At 42.9% G+C, this 21,852-nt stretch overlaps 1 long non-coding RNA gene across 1 annotated transcript; it reads right to left on the bottom strand.

Moving 5' to 3' along the window:
• Nucleotides 1–250: 250 nt before the first annotated feature.
• LOC115208332 (uncharacterized) lies at nt 251–2,045 on the bottom strand. Its single transcript, XR_003881147.1, has 5 exons — nt 1,887–2,045; nt 1,334–1,385; nt 1,184–1,237; nt 988–1,095; nt 251–626 (listed from the first exon to the last, which is right to left on the bottom strand). It is a non-coding gene; the product is annotated as an uncharacterized LOC115208332 (long non-coding RNA).
• Nucleotides 2,046–21,852: the final 19,807 nt, after the last annotated feature.

The raw sequence follows: 21,852 nt of genomic DNA, 5'->3' as shown, positions 1-21,852 counted from the left end.
CCAGCAGTGGGTTGCGTTCTCTTTTGCTGGGCTATTATTCATGTATTATTTGACCCAGCAGTGGGTCATTTCTTACTTTATTGCTGGGTTATTTTTTTCCTACCTTCTCTCTATTACAAAATCCATTCATTTTCTAAAGGTACAAATAATTCTAACAATAACAACCAATGTTACAACTTCACTACACAGTCTATTAAATTCTTAAAATGAAATATGGCCAATCATGACAAATTGTAGATAAACATTTTATTTTCAGATATGAATTTCAGCTACAAAATGAAGTCATGCAAAAAAAATAAAAACAAATAAGGAACACACAATTAAAAACTTTAGAAGCACAATCCATCATTTGAAAATCACAGCAGCCCTACCAATTAAAGCCGAGGAAAGGGGCTGAAGAAAAGTAACCACTTTCCCCTCCACCAACCCCTACCAGGTATCAATTTTCAATAGGAATTATTGTAAAACAACAACGAAACATAACGTCTTCTGCTCCAGAGTCTGCCCTTTCATGATGGTGAATGGCAGGGAGTAGAAGTGATTGTCCCCGAGGGTCAGAACGAAGGGTTCGGGGCTCTTGTTCTTTTGGTTGCCTGGCAGAGATAGTCAGCCATATTGGTTCCAGCCTGGGGATTAGAGAATATGATTATAAAATGTTGAACAATAATCAAGACACTCAAATTGTGGCCTTTCCTATTGCTCAGAACAAACTATACTCCTATACAGTCTTGCTGTGTGCAGGACCTTAATCTGCATTGAGTTGAGTCCAGCCAGGGGTAGGAAGAGTACTGAATTAGCCTACTCAAGTAGAAATACTGTTACTTCAGTGACATTTTACTCAAGTAAAATTAATGACTTTGAAAAATACAAGTACTTGGAAAAGCTACTCAATTACAGTAACGAGAGTATTTGTAATTAGTTACTTCCCACCTCGGATTTAAAGTATTCCATATTAAATAATATTCAATATTCCAAATGTATACTTACTCTGCATTATGACTTTCGGGCCTCATCAATGCTTGGGCGGGCAGTCATCTTTCCAACTCGTTACACTGGGGTTGGGAAAAACACTCAGGATCATGTCGTCTTTAGTATCTGGGGGACAAAGACATAACAAGCTTTTAGGGGACAGCCAAAACGGATAAACATTTGAGACACTACTTTCATTTCAATATGTTGCTACCTGCACTCTACATTGGGGTGGAAGAAACACTCAGGACCATGTCGTCTTTAGTATCTGGGGACAAAGACATAACAATCTTTTAGGGGACAGCCAAAATGGAAAATGTGGATGAACATTTGAGAAACTACTTTCATTTTAATATGTAGCTACCTGCATTCGGTACCCTGGGGATGGGAGAAGCACTCCCAGGGCCATTCAGCCTCTAGTATTTGGGCAGTGGGGAGACATAACATTAACACAGTTTAAGTAGAGTGTCAAAATGGATACCTTCAATATGGGACAATTGAGACAGTCCTTTCATTTCAATATAACGTAAAAGTAACTGTCTGTATCCAGACTGAGACTAGCTAGCCAGCTAACTCAGAAACAATTAGGCTATACAAACAGAATAAATGTACCACCATAAAAACATCAGTTATACGCTTGCCAACTAGCAACAACCATGTTAAATTTACTCAGAGACAGGGAATATGCCTAGCTAGCTTCGTATAATCTATATCTAGCTAGCTAGCTAAATTAGCAAATGTTAGCTAAGTAGCTAGCTAGCTAAATCTCAAGCTAGCGTGCATGCGGTTGTTTGCTAGCTTGCTAGATAAGATTAGCTAAAATTGTCAATGACGGAGATAATTACATATTATGATAACTAGGTCTATTTAACCTGAATGGATAATTAGTAATGTAGGCTAGCTAGCTTTTTACTTACCGCCTTGCCCATTTGTCCATCAAAAAGTAATTCCACTCAGTGCTGGCTGCACTGTCTGGTAGACTTGCTGCACAGCTGCAACGATCCTCATTCACAAGCTTGACGGTGTCACGGTTGTCGTCGGTGAAGGAGGACCAAATCGCAGCAGGCATGCGGTTGTTCATTTTGAACATTTATTAAACTCCAAAATGAACATACAAAAATAACCAAAAAAACACGAACGATCGAACAACAAAACAGTCTTGTAAGGCACAAGGCTAACACAGAACAATCACCCACAAATACCAAACACACCCTACTATATGGGACTCTCAATCAAAGGCAGATAGACAACACCTGCCTTCAACTGAGAGTCCCAACCCCAATTAACCAAACATAGACATACACTCACTAGACTCCACATAGAAATACCTAAACATAAACCAAAACCCGGAATTACTAAATCAAACACCCTTTTAACAAAACACACCACCCTGAACCACATAAAACAAATAACCTCTGCCACGTCCTGACCAAACTACAAAACAATTAACCTTATACTGGCCAGGACGTGACAGACGGATCACTTTGATCTTCTGGATTTGGTGGGAGAATTAACCCACCCACTCGGTCAAATCTCAATAACCCAGCATTAACAACCCAACCTTGCTATTTTTAAAGAAAACAACCCAATGGTCATCCAAACAACCCAGCATTCTTTTGTGTATAGGTGAAAATAAAATAATTATGTTGCTTTCATTATTTACATCTATATTTTTCCCGTTAGATGTTGGTTGAATCACAATTCCCCTGATAAACTAGGCTAAACATACATTTGAATACGATCCCCTTGATAAAAGTAGAGTATAACATGCAGCTCATGACATCTGTTCAGAGACAGTTGAAAACAGTTTTAAAAAATGTAGATTTCAGTGCATTTTCAGCTACAGATATTAGTCGAAAGAAATAGTGTACAAAGGCCATTTCCTTTAAACAATCATGTTTGGGTAGCAAATGTAAAGAAGTTGGCGAGTTTAGCGTTTTCAGCCTACCTTGTACCAGTGAACAGACAGGGCTGGTCTAGAATGGGGTGGGGGGTGGCGAGGGGGGTTTGTCTTCATTCCCTGACACTGACAGAATGGGGTTGGGTGAATTCCCCCATGAAACACTCACTCCATGGCAACTGGGCATCAGAGTGTACATGAGAGTGTAGAAACCCACAGGGTTGCTGCTCTGTCTTGACAGCAAAACGCAGCAAAGCACATGAATAATCAAAACAAAAACGCAAGTCCATATAAGGTCATAACAGCACACTAAGACCTATTGGTGAGCCAATCAAGACAGCCCTAGCCTATCAACAGGAAGTGACAGTGAACAAACAAGGATTGTGTATTATGTCAAATGTAAAGTAGACTTATTAAAGTAGACTTATTATTAGGTAACCTTTAGGAAACCTTATCTGTGCTTTTTTATATGTTCTAATTTTGTACTTGTAAATTATGTCACAAACACAACAAAATCAATCACAATTATACAACAAGCCAACATTTCTCAGTTTTGATCCCATTGAGCCTACATGGAGAGAAACTCTTTTTTTCTCTTCAGTTCAGTTACTCTTGTTGTCCTACTGCAGGACGGCTTGCGTTCTCCCTTCATCAAAAACAGGTGTCAGTCAGCCTACCAGATGTTGAATGATGTCTCTCCACCTCGGAGTCTGAACTCGGTCTGATCCGAGAACACATTGCAACATCAAATAGGACTGGCTCTTCCACCAATTTCTTTCATCACTCTAGTTTGAAAGATAGATGTCAGCTTGATGACCCTCAAAAGCAGACTAAACTTTTGATTCTTGAAAGATGCGTGGCATTTAGATTTTTTTGATTATGATAGCTTCGACATCAAAGGTAGGCAAACATTTAACATTTAAACGCCGACATATTGCTCTGATTTATGCCTTAAAGGGGCAATCTGGGATTTGAAAAACAACAAAGCGTTCACCTCGCCTCTAGTTTTTGTAAACACCTGAGGGATGGGTTAGGAAAAATGTAAACACTCTTAAATGTATAAACAGAGCTATGGATGCAAGAAAATCTAAATGATAGATTTAACTATGTTTTGAAGCTATACGGTGTTTGTTTTCAATCACATTGTTTACAAACAATGCAGTAAAACAACCTTATATTTCGGGTTCTGATGGGGTACGATTGTTGAACTCAGCTCATGAAGCATTTATAAGTTATATTCTCCAAGAATCAATGGCTATATATAATGTCTATAAATCAATAATATATATTATATATAATTGATTTAAAAGTCAAAAAATGCTAAAATGTATCCAAATGTTGACCCAAAGTGTTTGAGATCCCAGCGACTGTGGGACACATGTTTTGGTCATGCCAATCTTTGAGTGGCTTCTGGGACCCCATTTTTTTTTTAGGCATTCTCACATATGTGTAATACAATTGTTAGCTCCAACCCGTTCACTGCCATTTTTGAGGTACTTCCCCTAGACCAGAATGCTACCACGCGTTGATGTCATTTCTGCCTCTGAAGGTTAGGTACACTGTGCATGGGTCCCGACAAAAGTTTGACTGGTCCCCATTAATACAATACGTGGAGAGCCTGTCTTTTACTTAGTGTAACTTGCGTATTTTGGTAAGCAGTCATGTCTGTTCTAGTGGCCATATATTGTGCTGATAAGATTCAACTATAATTATGATACTGATTTAATTTTTATTGAACTTTTTCCATTGTTTTTGTTTCTGTTACTGTTTGTTTCTGTCCTATTTAATTTAATTTAATTAACTTTTCTATGATATCCTTGTATGATGCCTTGGTGGGTGGGTGGGTGGGTGAATGGGAGGTAGGGATTGGAGGGAGGGATGCATGGATGGGAGGGAGGGGTTGGGTTGTACTGTTTTTCTGTTCTCATATCTGAAAATAATAAAGTACAATAATGGTTGTACCAATCCCAGATTGCCCCTTAAACATCCCGGCCTCTGTACACTGCTGTCTTGGAACAGCTTGCTGTCCTCGGTTGAAGCTACTGATAAGCGTTCTATAGAGTTCATGCTTATGTTCCCTCCATTTCTCTCTCTCCCTCTCCATGCTCGAGGCAATCCCTATTCCCCCAAACTCTCCCTTTCCCTCTTTCTGAGCTTCCCTCTGTGTCTTCTTACTCTCTCTCCGTCTCCTTCTTTCTATTCCGCTTCTCTCTTTTCTTCAAGGTTTTACCCACTGATGTCTCGCATGTTTCCCTCAGTAGTATCGCTTTGAGCCATTGCAGGGAGGGAACCAAATTCATTTAAATGGATTACTCTACCCATTCAGACTAAGACGCATGACACACATTGTTAGAGAGAGTAGGAGAGGGAAAGATAGCGTGGAAAGAGCAGGGATACAGATACCAGAGAGACCGTGTGTGTGTGTGTGTGTGTCTTTGATTAAAAATAAGAGTAAACGAGAGAGAAAGTGTGTGTGTGTGTGTGTATGAGCACACACGTGTGTGTTTATGTGTGTGCTTGAGTGTTTGTGTCTGTGTGCGTGAGAGCTCTCTGTCTCTCGCTGGTTTCTTATATAAGAGCTGAGGCGCCTGCCACCCAAACGGAGCTCCAGTGAGATCCTATTAGACAAGCAGAGCATGGCAGCCACTGCAGGAGTTTACCTTGATTACCGCCAGAAGAGGATTGTTTCAATGAGTGGCCCGTAAAATACATTTCCCACCCATCTCGCCAGTAAAGCACCTATTAAACTCAAATGTCCCACTACTTTAGCTGCAACTGCTGGTTTGGTACGATGCCAATTAGGGACTTGATATAATAACAGAAGGAATAGAGTTCCAATCATTTCTCATATATTTCCCATACATATCCAATTTAATGATTTGCTAGAGCTAGAGTGAAGCCTCAACCAACCAGAATAGACATTTTTTTGTTATGGCTTTTTTTATTCAATAATTATTGTTCATTTTCATTATCATTACTGTTTTTTATTACAATCATTCTATTAAGCCCTAGAAGATGCATTCTTTAATCGGTTCACTTGTTGTTATGGACCAACCTCAACTGTGACCGACCTGCTCGATTCGGTCTTATGTAGCAAAATTTGAATTAGTGTTTTTTATATTGGATAAAAGTAGATACTCAGAGCTAGAAAATCGTATATCATACACTACAGTTGAGGAACAATGGGAAAGTAATTTACCTTTGAAAGTTGCTAAACTTGTAACCTCACTTTTGAGAAAATGGCCCTTGAATGTTTTGGTAAACCTACTGGAGAGCTCTTCTTTGTCTACACCCATTCAGCATCGTTCACACCCTATTAACTTGTTATGGATAGGGGGCAGTATTTTCACGGCCGGATAAAAAATGTACCCGATTTAATCTGGTTATTACTCCAGCCCAGAAACTAGAATATGCATATAATTAGTAGCTTTGGATAGAAAACACTCCAACGTTTCTAAAACTGTTTGAATGGTGTCTGTGAGTATAACAGAACTCAAATGGCAGGACAAAACCTGAGAAGATTCTGTACAGGAAGTACCCTGTCTGACCATTTCTTGGCCTTCTTTGTCATCTCTATCCAAAACAGAGGATCTCTGCTGTAACGTGACACTTTCTAAGGCTCCCATAGGCTCTCAGAAGGCGCCAGAACATTGAATGATGACTCTGCAGTCTCTGGCTGAAAAACAGTAGCGCATTTGGATAGTGGTCGATCTGAGAACAATGAGACGGGCGCGCGTGCACGTGAAGAAACCATTTTACATTTTCAGTCTTTGAACGAAAACAACGACTCCCGGTCGGAATATTATCGCTATTTTACGAGAAAAATCGCATAAAAATTGATTTTAAACAGCGTTTGACATGCTTCGAAGTACGGGAATGGAATATTTTGAAATTTGTCACGAAACGCGCTGGCGCGTCACCCTTCATTACCCTTCGGATAGTGTCTTGAACGCACAAACAAAATGCCGCTATTTGGATATAACTATGGATTATTTGGAACCAAACCAACATTTGTTGTTGAAGTAGAAGTCCTGGGAGTGCATTCTGACAAAGAACAGCAAAGGTAATCCAATTTTTCTTATAGTAAATCTGAGTTTGGTGAGTACCAAACTTGGTGCGTGTCAAAATAGCTAGCCTGTGATGGCCGGGCTATCTACTCAGAATATTGCAAAATGTGCTTTCACCGAAAAGCTATTTTAAAATCGGACACCGCGATTGCATAAAGGAGTTCTTTATCTATAATTCTTAAAATAATTATGTTTTTTGTGAACGTTTATCGTGAGTAATTTAGTAAATTCACCGGAAGTGTTCGTTGGGAATGCTAGTTCTGAACGTCACATGCTAATGTAAAAGCTGGTTTTTGATATAAATATGAACTTGATTGAACAAAACATGCATGTATTGTATAACATAATGTCCTAGGAGTGTCATCTGATGAAGATCATCAAAGGTTAGTGCTGCATTTAGCTGTGGTTTGGTTTTTGTGACATTATATGCTAGCTTGAAAAATGGGTGTGTGATTATTTCTGGCTGGGTACTCTCCTGACATAATCTAATGTTTTGCTTTCGTTGTAAAGCCTTTTTGAAATCGGACAGTGTGGTTAGATAAAGGAGAGTCTTGTCTTTAAAATGGTGTAAAATAGTAATATGTTTGAAAAATGGAAGTTTTCGGATTTTCGAGGAGTTTGTATTTCGCGCCACGCCCTATCATTGGATATTGGAGCGGTGTTCCGCTAGCGGAACGTCTAGATGTAAGAGGTTATTAAGCCTTAACCCCACCGATCTCTTTAAGGATTCACATGTGAGACTATGTACTAAACAACCAAAGATTTCAAGATTAAAGGCTGGTTTATATTACAGGTTTGTTCGTAAATTTAATCTGGAGTGCCGGAGTGTGCTATAGGCGTTCGTAAACTCAGAGTGTTGTCAGATTGGCCGTTCGTAAATTCAGAGCGTTTCGCTCTCGGAGCGCACACTGGATGCTCTGGCCGAAAAGTAGGGCTGATCCAAGCGTTCTAACCTAACAACAGCAGTCAAGCACCCAAGCTAACTGGCTAACATTGGCTAGCTTGCTAGAACAGCTGGCTAGAACAGCTCACTCTGACCATTTTACTCGCCCGAGCAGAGCTGGTTAGGCTGTTTTTATGTTATCCAGAGCAACTGTGCTGCTGGCAGCATTTTAATGACGCTTTTTTTTGCCAACGTTTACTGACACCGGCCATAGTCAACAGGTGTTGAGCCTTCGTAAATTCGTCAGTTATTCTGCCCTCTGGCACGCTAAGACGAGAGTGATCTGAAATCAGAGTAGATAGCCAGTGCGAATTTACCAGTTACGTCTATCGACAGTTGTCACAGTGACATCATCAACATTCCATTGAAATAGTATTTTGTTTAGACATGTAGCTAGCTAAACAATGAACCATAATCCCAACTCTTAATGTTACTACCCTGCATAAATCTACAGGTAGCTAACCAACCAGGTTCAATATTAGCTAGCTAACAGTAGGCTATAACTAGCAATGCAAATGGCTCTGAGATACAAATAATATTACTACACAGATCATACACTTAACGTTAGCTAGCTAGCCAGCCAGCTAACTAGCTAACAGTACATTTTAACTTGAAATGAAAACAACTTTCTCGACTAAATTCAAAACGTGTAATATCTGAAAATGTAGCTAGCTAGACTCTCTTACCTGTATACATGGATGGACGCTGCTCCCTCTCTGTCATGGATACCATGGTTGCTCTTAGTTTGAAGCTGTAATCCGGAGCCTTCTGTGTGTTCTCTTTTTGACTCCGTCTGCATATTTGCAATCAAACACCAGAATTTTCTCCATCTCCTTAGCTATCATACTCTAATTCCACTGATTTCAAAACTCGGTCCTCCAGAAAGTGGAGAGCAACACTTATGCAGTTCTACCACATGATTGTTATTAAGGTAATGAAAGTTCATATGTTCCAGAAGGCATTTATGCCAAAAAACGTATTTTGATTTAAAAAAAGTTTACTTTAAAATGGCGCTCCATGAAATAGTGATGCGCGACATATGCCTAATTTCTTGAAATGAGTCACAATTTATGTTTATGAAAGCCTCATAAGTATCTCTCTATCATTGCATAATGTTGATTCTGCTGTCATATTGAAGGGTATTCCAAACCAAATATACTTAATTCTTATGGCTCAAATCCCGTTAACGGGATCGATTTGACAACATCCGGTGAAATGGCAGAGCGCCAAATTCAAATTAAATTACTATAAATATTAAACTTTCATGAAATCACACATACAATACACCAAAGTAAAGCTACACTTGTTGTTAATCCAACCAACGTCTCAGATGTATTATTATCTGAGGACAGCACCCCACCAAACAAACATAGACAATCATAATTCAACCCGCCAGGCGCAACACGAAACTCAGAAATAAAGATTTAATTCATGCCTTACCTTTGACGAGCTTCTTCTGTTGGCACTCCAATATGTCCCATAAATGGTCCTTTTGTTCGATTAATTCCATCGTTATATATCCAAAATGTCCATTTATTTGGCGCGTTTGATCCAGAAAAACACCGGTTCCAACTTGTGCAACATGACTACAAAATATCTCATAAGTTACCTGTAATCTTTTTCCAAACATTGAAAACAACTTTCCTAATACAACTTTAGGTATTTTTTTACGTAAATAATCAATAAAATTGAAGACGGGATAAACTGTGTTCAATACCGGAGGAAAACAAAGTGGAGTGTGCTTTCAGGTCATGTGCCTCAACCACAACAGTAAACTTCACTCGACCCTCGTTCTGTACAGGGCTACTTATTCATTACACAAAGGAAAAACATCAACCAATTTCTAAAGACTGTTGACATCCAGTGGAAGCGATAGGAACTGCAAGCAACTTTCTTAAAATTCTAGATTCCCATTGAAATCTATTGAAAAGAGAGTGACCTCAAATGTTTTTTTCCTGGATGGTTTGTCCTCGGGGTTTCGCCTGCCAAATAAGTTCTGTTATACTCACAGACATCATTCAAACAGTTTTAGAAACTTCTGAGTGTGTTCTATCCAAATGTACTAATAATATGCATATCCTAGCTTCTGGGCCTGAGTAGCAGGCAGTTTACTTTGGGCATGCTTTTCATCCGGATGTGAAAATACCGCCCCCTAGCCTAGAGAAGTTAACAAAAATATAAATGCAACATACAACAATTTCATTGATTTTACTGTTACAGTTCATATGAGGAAATCAGTCAATTGAAATAAATAAATTAGGCCCTAATCTATGGATTTCACATGACTGGGAATACAGATTTGTATCTGTTGGTCAAAGATACCTTAAAAAATATGAGCTTCAGAATGGGCCTCAGGATCTCACTGTATTTTTGTGCATTCAAATTGCCATCGATAAAATGTGATGGTGTTCGTTGTCCGCAGCTTATGCCTGTACATACCATAACCCCAACGCCATCAGGGGGCACTCTGTTCACAACGTTGACATCAGTTTATGGTAGAGACATTAACATTACATTCTCTGACAACAGCTCTGGTGGACATTCCTGCAGTCAGCATTCCAATTGCATGCTCCCTCAAAACTTGAGACATCTGTGACATTGTGTTGTGTGACACACCTGTCAGGTGGATGAATTATCTTGGCAAATGAGAAATGCTCACTAACATGGATGTAAACAAATTTGTGCACAATAAGCTTTTTGTGTGTATGGAACATTTCTGGGATTTTCTATTTCAGTTCATGAAACATAGGACCAACACTTTATTTATTGCGTTTATATTTTTGTTCAGTATATATTCCTCAATGTTGATGGATGAGTCCTGGGTGAATGAATCTTTGAATATACTCCAATCAGTATTCTCTAAACAGTCCTGCAGCAGTGAGTCTGCCTCCTCTGTCCAGCGCCTCACTATTTTCTGTGTTGGTGGCTCCCTCTTTAGTTGCTGCTTGTAGGCGGTGAGTAGGAACAGAGAGATGTGATCTGATTTGCCGAAGTATCTTTATACGAGTCACGGATGTTTGTGTGTGTATATATATATATATATATATATATATATATATATACACTGCTCAAAAAAATAAAGGGAACACTTAAACAACACAATGTAACTCCAAGTCAATCACACTTCTGTGAAATCAAACTGTCCACTTAAGAAGCAACACTGATTGACAATAAATTTCACATGCTGTTGTGCAAATGGAATAGACAACAGGTGGAAATTATAGGCAATTAGCAAGACAACCCCAATAAAGGAGTGGTTCTGCAGGTGGGGACCACAGGCCACTTCTCAGTTCCTATGCTTCCTGGCTGATGTTTTGGTCACTTTGGAATGCTGGCGGTGCTTTCACTCTAGTGGTAGCATGAGACGGAGTCTACAACCCACACAAGTGGCTCAGGTAGTGCAGCTCATCCAGGATGACACATCAATGCGAGCTGTGGCAAGAAGGTTTGCTGTGTCTGTCAGCGTAGTGTCCAGAGCATGGAGGCGCTACCAGGAGACAGGCCAGTACATCAGGAGACATGGAGGAGGCCGTAGGAGGGCAACAACCCAGCAGCAGGACCGCTACCTCCGCCTTTGTGCAAGGAGGAGCAGGAGAAGCACTGCCAGAGCCCTGCAAAATGACCTCCAGCAGGCCACAAATGTGCATGTGTCTGCTCAAACGGTCAGAAACAGACTCCATGAGGGTGGTATGAGGGCCCGACGTCCACAGGTGGGGGTTGTGCTTACAGCCCAACACCGTGCAGGACGTTTGGCATTTGCCAGAGAACACCAAGATTGGCAAATTCGCCACTGGCGCCCTGTGCTCTTCACAGATGAAAGCAAGTTCACACTGAGCACGTGACAGAGTCTGGAGACGCCGTGGAGAACGTTCTGCTGCCTGCAACATCCTCTAGCATGACCGGTTTGGCGGTGGGTCAGTCATGGTGTAGGGTGACATTTCTTTGGGGGGCTGCACAGCCCTCCATGTGCTCGCCAGAGGTAGCCTGACTGCCATTAGGTACCGAGATGAGATCCTCAGACCCCTTGTGAGACCATATGCTGGTGCGGTTGGCCCTGGGTTCCTCCTAATGCAAGACAATGCTAGACCTCATGTGGCTGGAGTGTGTCAGCAGTTCCTGCAAGAGGAAGGCATTGATGCTATGGACTGGCCCGCCCGTTCCCCAGACCTGAATCCAATTGAGCACATCTGGGATATGTCTCGCTCCATCCACCAACGCCACGTTGCACCACAGACTGTCCAGGAGTTGGCGGATGCTTTAGTCCAGGTCTGGGAGGAGATCCCTCAGGAGACCATCCGCCACCTCATCAGGAGCATGCCCAGGCGTTGTAGGGAGGTCATACAGGCACGTGGAGGCCACACACACTACTGAGCCTCATTTTGACTTGTTTTAAGGACATTACATCAAAGTTGGATCAGCCTGTAGTGTGGTTTTCCACTTTCATTTTGAGTGTGACTCCAAATCCAGACCTCCATGGGTTGATAAATTGGATTTCCATTGATTATTTTTGTGTGATTTTGTTGTCAGCACATTCAACTATGTAAAGATAAAATTATTTAATAAGATTATTTATTTCATTCAGATCTAGGATGTGTTGTTTAAGTGTTCCCTTTATTTTTTTGAGCAGTATATATATATATATATATATATGGTCCAGCATGTTATTTTGTCTTGTGGGGCAGGATACATGTTGGTGATATTTATTAACTCCAGATCGGGTGAGCAGGAGCTTGAGATGTTTTAAACTTCGGTACACCAGAATAGCTGGTGCTCTCACGCATGGCTCAGTGTTGCTTTTCTCAAAGCAAGCAAAGAAGGCATTTATTTTGTCTGGTAGGCTCGCGTCACTGGGCAGTTCACGGCTGGGTTTACCTTTGTAATCCGTGATAATTTGCAAGCCCTCCCACATCCGACGAGCATCAGAGCCTGCATAGTATGATTTGATCTTAGATGCTGTTAATCCAGACTTAAATTGTTGTGGGTTACAGCCGCAGTATATTAACTATCCATTTTTCTTTTGCAAACTGTTTTGGAATTCAAAGAATTTTGATTGATGCCTGCATCATATTCTGGATGTTAACTAGGTGTAGGTCGTCATTGTAAATAAGAATTTGTTCTTAACTGGCTTGGCTAGTTAGGTTAAATAAAAATAAAAAACTGCACATACCACTGTTTGGCTGAATAGTCGATTCAGATTTTTTTATATCAGAAAAATAAGTTTGTCAAATATGCCGCTTCCAGGAGGTGCGTTACTCCTTCCACGTTGTGAATTATGTCCAGAGAACTCATAACCCCTCGTTGTTTATGCCTTACATAATAATGTTGAATAAGGTTATGTGAAATAAACAGCTGGTAAATGTATTGCAGTTGTAAAATTATATAATCATCTTTCTTTGGGCACTGCAAAAAGCAGTGTTTTAAGTCATATAGTTCCAGTACATTATTCAACGATGTACCTATGATGTGAAAAATCATCGCCTGTTTTACTTTGTTCAAACAATCCATGCTTGACAGGTTGGAATGAATTGTACTTTTTTATTAAGAATTGTAATGTTTTGTACTCCGTCCTCTACCATCTTGCGTTGCTTCGGCCTGAACACTACATTTGATATACATATTAAGGCGTGTACACGTGAGGGACTTGGTATAGAGAAGCGTGGGGACATGCTCTCCCGAAGGAAGGGGGTAGTGTAGTGACCTTAACCCAACACACAGTGACCTCGTCAAGAGGTTCAAACCTCTTGGTGCAATGGTTAAGGTGTTGCCCTGACAGTCACTGGACCTGGGTTCGAGTCCAGGTCGGGGTTACCCCCTGAATTCGCTAAACTAAATAGGTGGTGAAGCTTTTTCTCGAGACAACCATAGCGTGCTCTTGAGGTGACCTCAGTGGTTTAACAGAAGATAACAAGTAGGTCAACATTGAGCTGGCGATGGGGCGGCGGTGTGAGAGAATGTCAATCACAGCAGGGGAGCACTCTGATTGGATGTGTTCTCCTCATGTCCCCATTGGGCCAGGAAGGGATGAGACAGGTAGGAGAGGTAGTCATTCTCACAACAAAATGGTCGATCCAGACCTTAGAGTCCCATTGAGACCAAGGTCTCTTTTGTGAGAGAGTCCTACATCTTACAATTACATAACAATTACACAATCATGTCAGCATAGGAGCATAGAAAATTCACCAAGAGAATACAAAAATACAAAACACAATCTTGAAAATCTACCACATTCTGTAGTAAAGACATTCTGAAAGGCACCAATACATCCTGTAGGGTAACAACTGTGGGCTATTCTGAAGATTGTTTCATAAATTAGGTGCGAAGAAACTAAAATCTGTTCTTCCTACCTGTCAGTTACTGACAGAATTTCAAGAATCTGTCTGGACCCATATCCACAAAGAGTCTCAGAGAAGGTGCGTGGATCTAGGATAAGTTTAGCCTTTTAGATCATAAATAATAAGATTATATGGACAGATCCTAGATCAGCCCTTCTACTCTGAGATAATTTGTGCATACGGGCCCTGGTCAAAGGAATAGGGAGTTTATCATTAGTGCTTATTGCAAACAGGTTATTTATTTGCGATTACGCTGGCTACAAGACGGGCTACACAGCCTCCTCTTCCTAGTATCCTTCGTAGTATTCTGCCTAGTATCCTGATGGCTAATGTCCAATCGCTGGGAAAATAAACTTTGTGAACTCAGAGTAAGGCTTCAATCGCAGAGGGACATCAGGTGATGCTGTGTCCTTGTTTTTACAGAGACGTGGCTTATGGACAATACACCTGACTCTGCTATTCAACCAGACGGGTTTTCCATTTTCCATATAGATTGAATGGCAGGTTCTGGTAAGAGTAGAGGGAGGGGTATGTTTCCTTATTGACAATTCCTGGTGTACCGAAGATTAAAACATCTCAAGCTCCTGTTCAGCAGATCTGGAGTTCCTAAATATCACCAGCAAGTATCCTGCCCCACAAGAAAAAATAACTTGCTGGACCATCTATATACAAACATCCGTGACTCGTACAAAACCATCCCCGCCCCCACTTTGGCCAATCAGATCATGTATTTCTATTCCTACTCCCTCCCTACAAGCAGCAACTCAAGAGGGAGCCACCAAAACAGACAATTGTTAGGCGCTGGACAGAGGAGGCAGACTCAATTCTGCAGGACTGTTTTGAGAACACTGATTGGAATATGTTCAAAGATTCATCCACCTAGGACTCATCCATCAACATTGAGGAATATTAATAAATATAAACGCAACAAATAAAGTATTGGTCCCATGTTTCATGAGCTGAAATGGCATTCTGCATTAGCATCGAATAGCCCTCGTGATATGCAACTTTTCAGGGAAGTTAGGAACAAATCTACACAGGCAGTTAGGAAAGCTAAGGCTAGCTTTTTCAAGACTCAATTTACATCCTGTAGCACAAACTCAAAAACGTTCTGGGACACTGTAAAGTCCATGGAGAATAAGAGCACCTCCTCCCAGCTGCCCACTGCACTGAGGATAGGAAACACTGTCACCACCGATAAATCCACTATAATTGAGAATTTCAATAAGCATTTTTCTACAGCTGGCCATGCTTTCCACCTGGCTACCCCTTCCCCGATCAACAGCCCTCCACCCCCCACAGCAACTCGCCCAAGCCTTTCCCATTTCTCCTTCATCTAAATCCAGATAGCTGATGTTCTGAAAGAGCTGCAAAATCTGGACCCATACAAATCAGCCGGGCTAGACAATCTGAACCCTCTCTTTCTAAAATTATCTGCCGAAATTGTTGCAACCCCTATTACTAGCCTGTTCAACCTCTCTTTCGTATCGTCTGAGATTCCCATAGATTGGAAAGCTGCCGCGGTCATCCCCCTCTTCAAAGGAGACACTCTAGACCCAAACTGCTACAGACCTATATCTATCCTGCCCTGCCTTTCTAAGGTCTTCGAAAGCCAAGTTAACAAACAGATCACCGACTATTTCGAATCCCACCGTACCTTCTCCGCTATGTAATCTGGTTTCAGAGCTGGTCATGGGTGCACCTCAGCCCCGCTCAAGGTCCTAAACGATATCATAACCGCCATCGATAGGAGACATTACTGTGCAGACGTATTCATCGACCTGGCCAAGGCTTTTGACTCTGTCAATCACCACATTCTTATCGGCAGACTCTATGTTGGTGGTTTAATTTGTTTCAGCCGTGTATGGCTCTCAATCAGGAACAGCTGTAGATCGTTGTTGCTGATTGAGAGTCATACATAGGCAGCCTGTTTTTCCTTTGGGGTTTGTGGGTGAATGTTTTCTGTTTAGTGTGTTCCTGACAGAACTGTTGCTAGTCGTTTTTTTTGGTTTCTTTTGTATAGTGTTCATTCGATCATTAAATCCTTTCATGATGAACACACCCTCCGCTGCACCTTGGTCTCATTTAGACGACAGCCGTTAAAGATTCACCCACCAACAACGGACCAAGCAGCGGAGGAAGGAGCAGCACCAGGAGGGGATGAAGCAGCGTGCTCGGGAGGTGATGGCATCCTGGTCGCTGGAAGAATTGGAGGGAAGAATAGACTGGACTTGGGAACAGCTATTTGACCACTGCAACAACCTGCCGGGGAAGCAGGTGAAGGTGAAGAGGCAGCCCCAAAAATTCTTTGGGGGGGGGGCACACGGGGAGATTGGCGGAGTCAGGCGTTAGACCTGAGCCAACTCCCCGTGCTTACGGAAGGCAGCGTAGTACTGGTCAGGCACCGTGTTATGCGGTAAAGCGCACGCTGTCCCCAGTACACGTGGAGAGCCCGGTGCGCTACATCCCAGCTCCTAACATCTGCCGGGCGAGAGTGGGCATTGAGCCGGGGCGGAATGTTCCAGCTCAGTGCATCTGGTCTCCGGTGCGCTGTCTCGGTCCATGCTATCCTGCGCTGGCGCTGCGTACTATGTCTCCGGAGCGCTGGGAGGAAGCAGTTCGTCCTGTGCCTGCGCTCCGCCCGTGCCGGGCAAGAGTGGGCATTCTGCCTGGAGTATGGGTGGCAAGCCTACGCACCAGAACTCCAGTGCGACCCCACAGCCCGGTTTATCCTGTGCCTCCTCCTCGGACCAGGCCTCCAGTGGGTCTCTCCAGCCTGGTCTATCCTGTGCCTCCTCCCAGGACCAGGCCTCCAGTGGGTCTCCCCATCCTGGTACATCCTGTGCCTCCTCCTCGGACCAGGCCTCCTGTGGGTCTCCCCAGCCTGGTGAGTCCTGTGCCTGCGCCCAGAGCCAGGCCTCCTGCATGTCTCCCCAGCCTGGTGAATCCTGGGCCAGAGCCGCCAGAGCCGCCCGCCAGTCCGGAGCCGCCGGAGCCGCCCGCCAGTCCAGAGCCGCCGGAGCCGCCCGCCAGTCCGGAGCCGCCGGAGCCGCCCGCCAGTCCGGAGCCGCCAGAGCCGCCCGCCTGCCCGGAGCCGCCGGAGCCGCCCTTGTCAAGAGGGCACAACAAAGTCTCTACTTCCTAAGGCGGCTGAAGAATTTCGGTATGCTACCCTGGGTCCTCTCCAAATACTACCGCTGCACCATTAAGAGCGTCCCGACCGGTTGCATTGCAGCCTGGTACAGGAATTGCTCCGTCCACGACCAGAAGGCCCACCAGCGGGTGGTGAAGATGACCCAGTACATCACTGGGACCATGCTCCCACCCATCCAGGACATCAACTTGAAATGATTCTTAAGAAAGGCCCACAGCATCATCAAGGACCACACACACCACAGTTCACTCCCTAACCATAGTGCCTACGATATCGGAGGATGAGGTGTGATACCAACAGGCTCAGAGACAGTTTCTATCTACAAGCCATCAGTCTTCTGAACACTTGAACTGGACAGACCACCTGCTCTGATTCTCCGCACCTTAGCACACATGCACTCACTCATGCACACAGGCACACACATATACATTCATGCTTCACACACATCTCAACTGCTGCTACCAGACTCTTCTTATGATTGCTTAATACTGCACAATTTAAACACTTGCCCTGCAATCCCCCCTTCCCCCAAACACGTGTAAATATTGGACTATAAATTGTGCCTTCCTTTATTATACTTATGCTAAAATATTTATTATAAACTGGGTGGTTCGAGCCCTGAATGCCGATTGGCTGAAAGCCGTGTTATACCACGGACATGACAAAAACATACATTTTGACTGAATTATGTTTGTAACCAGTTTATAATAGCAATAAGGCATCTCGGGGGTTTGTGGTCTATGGCCAATATACCACGGCTAAGGGCTGTAACCAGGCACTTTGCGTTGCGTCGTGCGTAAGAACTGCCCTCAGCAGTGGTATATTGGCCGTATACCACACCCCCTTGGGCCTTATTGCTTAATTATATTCTATTGAGCCATTTACTTTTGTATTCTTTTATTCAAAATTTTTGTTGCATTATCGAGGAGGAACCTGCAAGTAAGCATTTCATTCAATGTTCTATACTATGTTCTATACAATGACTATACCAAAGAAAAGCAGGGCAAATCCCACAATACATGTTCCTTCATTCGCCAGCAGCTACCAGCTACACCTCACCAGCCTGAGACATGCATACACACAGCTCCCTCTGAGTCTAAATCCCCTGGAGGATTCCACCCCTAGAGAGGTGTTATATCCCCCCTTCCCTTCCCTGTCATCCTGGTCTTCAGTTTAAAATGGCAGCACTCTCTATACAGGCAGTTACAGGTCTCACACAGGAGTGGGAGATTCAATTGTGGTTATTTAATTTAACAAACAACTTCATTTAAGTAAGGTCTATGTCTGCTATTCATTGTGTTATCCATGTACTGTATGATGATAGGCAAGACAGCACAAACACATCTGGCACTCAGGCTAGCATGACGCTCAGTTTGTTGTCTTGTTTTGTGTCATTTCTAACTTCCCACCGTCTCTTTCATTCAAACAGGAACCTGCTGAATATGGACACCTTCTCCAAATCAGACCCTGGTATGTGTTGCATGTTTTACAAGGGTTGCAAAGCCTTTCTTCTAAACACTTACAAATTATTATGAAAGGTTATAACCAGGGTTGGGGTCAATTCCATTTCAATGAAAAATGTTAAGTCAAAATGTATATCAAATTCCAATTCCAAATTTTCCTAATTGAAAAGCATTAAAAATAATTTGAATTTCAGTATACTTTCTGAATTGACTGGAATTGAAATAGAATTGTCCCCAACCCTGCTTATAACATAATGCCATTCCATCATCTGCATAGAATGTATACCATATAGATTACATTCTACTGTTCCAATTCAAATTCTCAAAGTAGAACAATTGAAGGGATTCCATAGTACTCCAAATACCAAGATGCAGGCACGTGCAGAAATAGGGCTTCACCTGTGCAGATCACATGCCCCTTTGCCCTTCCAATCTCCAAAATACATGTACAGTACCAGTCAAAAGTTTGGACATATCACGACTTCCGCCGAAGTCGGCTCCTCTCCTTGTTCGTTCGGCGGTTGACGTCACCGGCTTTCTAGCCATCGCCGCTCCATTTATCCATTGGTTTTGTCTTGTTCTCTGCACACCTGGTTTTCATTCCCGAATCACACTGCATGTATTTATTCCTCTGTTCCCCTCCATGTCTTTGTGTGATATTGTTTTTGTTACGTGTTCGTGTGTACGCTCCAGGCTGGGTTTTTCCCGTTAGTCCGTGGCTTTTCATGAGGGATGTTTATTGTACAACATTTGCTCTATTTTTGTGACTGTTTTGCGCATGACACTTTTACCTTTGGCTGGAGGTTTTGACGCAGTGGCGTCTGTCGGTTTTATTTGCCTCTGCCCTAATAAAGTGTGCGCCTGTTCACAGCTCTCAGCTCTCCTGCACCTGACTTCTCCACCAGTAGCGCACACCCTGACAGGACACACTTACTCATTCAAGGGTTTTTCTTTATTTTGAGTATTTTCTACATTGTAGAATAATAGTGAAGACATCAAAACTATGAAAGAACACATATGGAATCATGTAGTAACCAAAAACGACGACCATTTCTTATAGCCTTTAGCCATCCCCTTATCCTACTCCTCCTCTGTTCCTCTGGTGATGTAGAGGTTAATCCAGGCCCTGCAGTGCCTAGCTCCACTCCCATTCCCCAGGCGCTCTCATTTGTTGACTTCTGTAACCGTAAAAGCCTTGGTTTCATGCATGTTAACATTAGAAGCCTCCTCCCTAAGTTTGTTTTATTCACTGCTTTAGCACACTCGGCCAACCCGTATGTCCTAGCCGTGTCTGAATCCTGGCTTAGGAAGGCCACCAAAAATCCTGAAATTTCCATCCCAAACTATAACATTTTCCGATAAGATTGAACTGCCAAAGGGGGTGGAGTTGCAGTCTACTGCAAAGATAGCCTGCAGAGTTCTGTCATACTATCCAGGTATGTGCCCAAACAATTCGAGCTTCTACTTTTAAAAATCCACCTTTCCAGAAACAAGTCTCTCAACGTTTCCGCTTGTTATAGACCACCTTCAGCCCCCAGCTGTGCCCTAGACACCATATGTGAATTGATTCCCCCCCATCTATCTTCAGAGCTCGTACTGTTAGGTGACCTAAACTGGGACATGCTTAACAGCCCGGCCGTCCTACAATCTCAACTAGATGCCCTCAATCTCACACAAATTATCAATGAACCTACCAGGTACAACCCCAAATCTGTAAACACGGGCACCCTCATAGATATCACCCTGACCAACTTGCCCTCCAAATACTACACCTCTGCTTGCCTGCGTCCGTAATGGGTCTGCGGTCAAACGACCACCCCTCATCACTGTCAAATGCTCCCTAAAATACTTCAGCGAACAGGCCTTTCTAATCAACCTGGCCCGAAGATCCTGGAAGGATATTGACCTCATTCCGTCAGTAGAGGATGCCTGGTTATTCTTTAAAAGTGCTTTCCTCACCATCTTAAATAAGCATGCCCCATTAAAAAAATGTAGAACCAGGAACAGATATAGCCCTTGGTTCACTCCAGACCTGACTGCCCTTGACCAGCACAAAAACATCCTGTGGCGTACTGCATTAGCATCGAATAGGAACCAATATACACAGGCAGTTAGGAAAGCAAAGGCTAGCTTTTTCAAACCAAAATTTGCATCCTGTAGCACAAATCAGCTGGGCTAGACAATCTGGAGCCTCCCTTTCTAAAATTATCCGCCACAATTGTTGCAACCCCTATTACTAGCCTGTTCAACCTCTCTTTCGTATCATCTGAGATCCCCAAAGATTGGAAAGCTGCTGCGGTCATCCCCCATTTCAAATGGGGAGACACTCTAGACCCAAACTGTTACAGACCTATATCTATCCTGCCCTGCCTTTCTAAGGTCTTCGAAAGCCAAGTTAACAAACAGATCACCGACCATTTCGAATCCCACCGTACATTCTCCGCTATGCATTCTGGTTTCCGAGCTGGTCATGGGTGAACCTCAGCCGCGCTCAAGGTCCTAAACGATATCATAACCGCCATCGATAAAAGACAGTACTGTGCAGCCATATTCATCGACCTGGCCAAGGCTTTCAACTCTGTCAATCACCACATTCTTATCGGCAGACTCAACAGCCTTGGTTCCTCAAATTACTACCTTGACTGGTTCACCAACTACTTCTCAGACAGAGTTCAGTGTGTCAAATCGGAGGGCCTGTTGTCCGGACCTCAGTCTCTATGGGGGTGGCACAGCGTTCAATTCTCAGGCGACTCTTTTCTCTGTATACGTCAATGATGTCGCTCTTGCTGCTGGTGATTCTCTGATCCACCTCTACGCAGACGACACCATTCTGAATACTTCTGGCTCTTCTTTGGACACTGTGTTAACTAACCTCCAGACGAGCTTCAATGCCATGCAACTCTCGTTCCGTGGCCTCTAACTGCTGTTAAATGCATGTGAAACTAAATGCATGCTCTTCAACCAATCGCTGCCCGCACCTGCCCGCCCATCCATCATCACTACTCTGAATGGTTCTGACTTAGA

This window comes from Salmo trutta, chromosome 14 (assembly GCF_901001165.1).
Source record: "Salmo trutta chromosome 14, fSalTru1.1, whole genome shotgun sequence".
Classification (NCBI taxonomy): domain Eukaryota; kingdom Metazoa; phylum Chordata; class Actinopteri; order Salmoniformes; family Salmonidae; genus Salmo; species Salmo trutta.
This window is presented reverse-complemented; position numbering and strand designations above follow the sequence as displayed.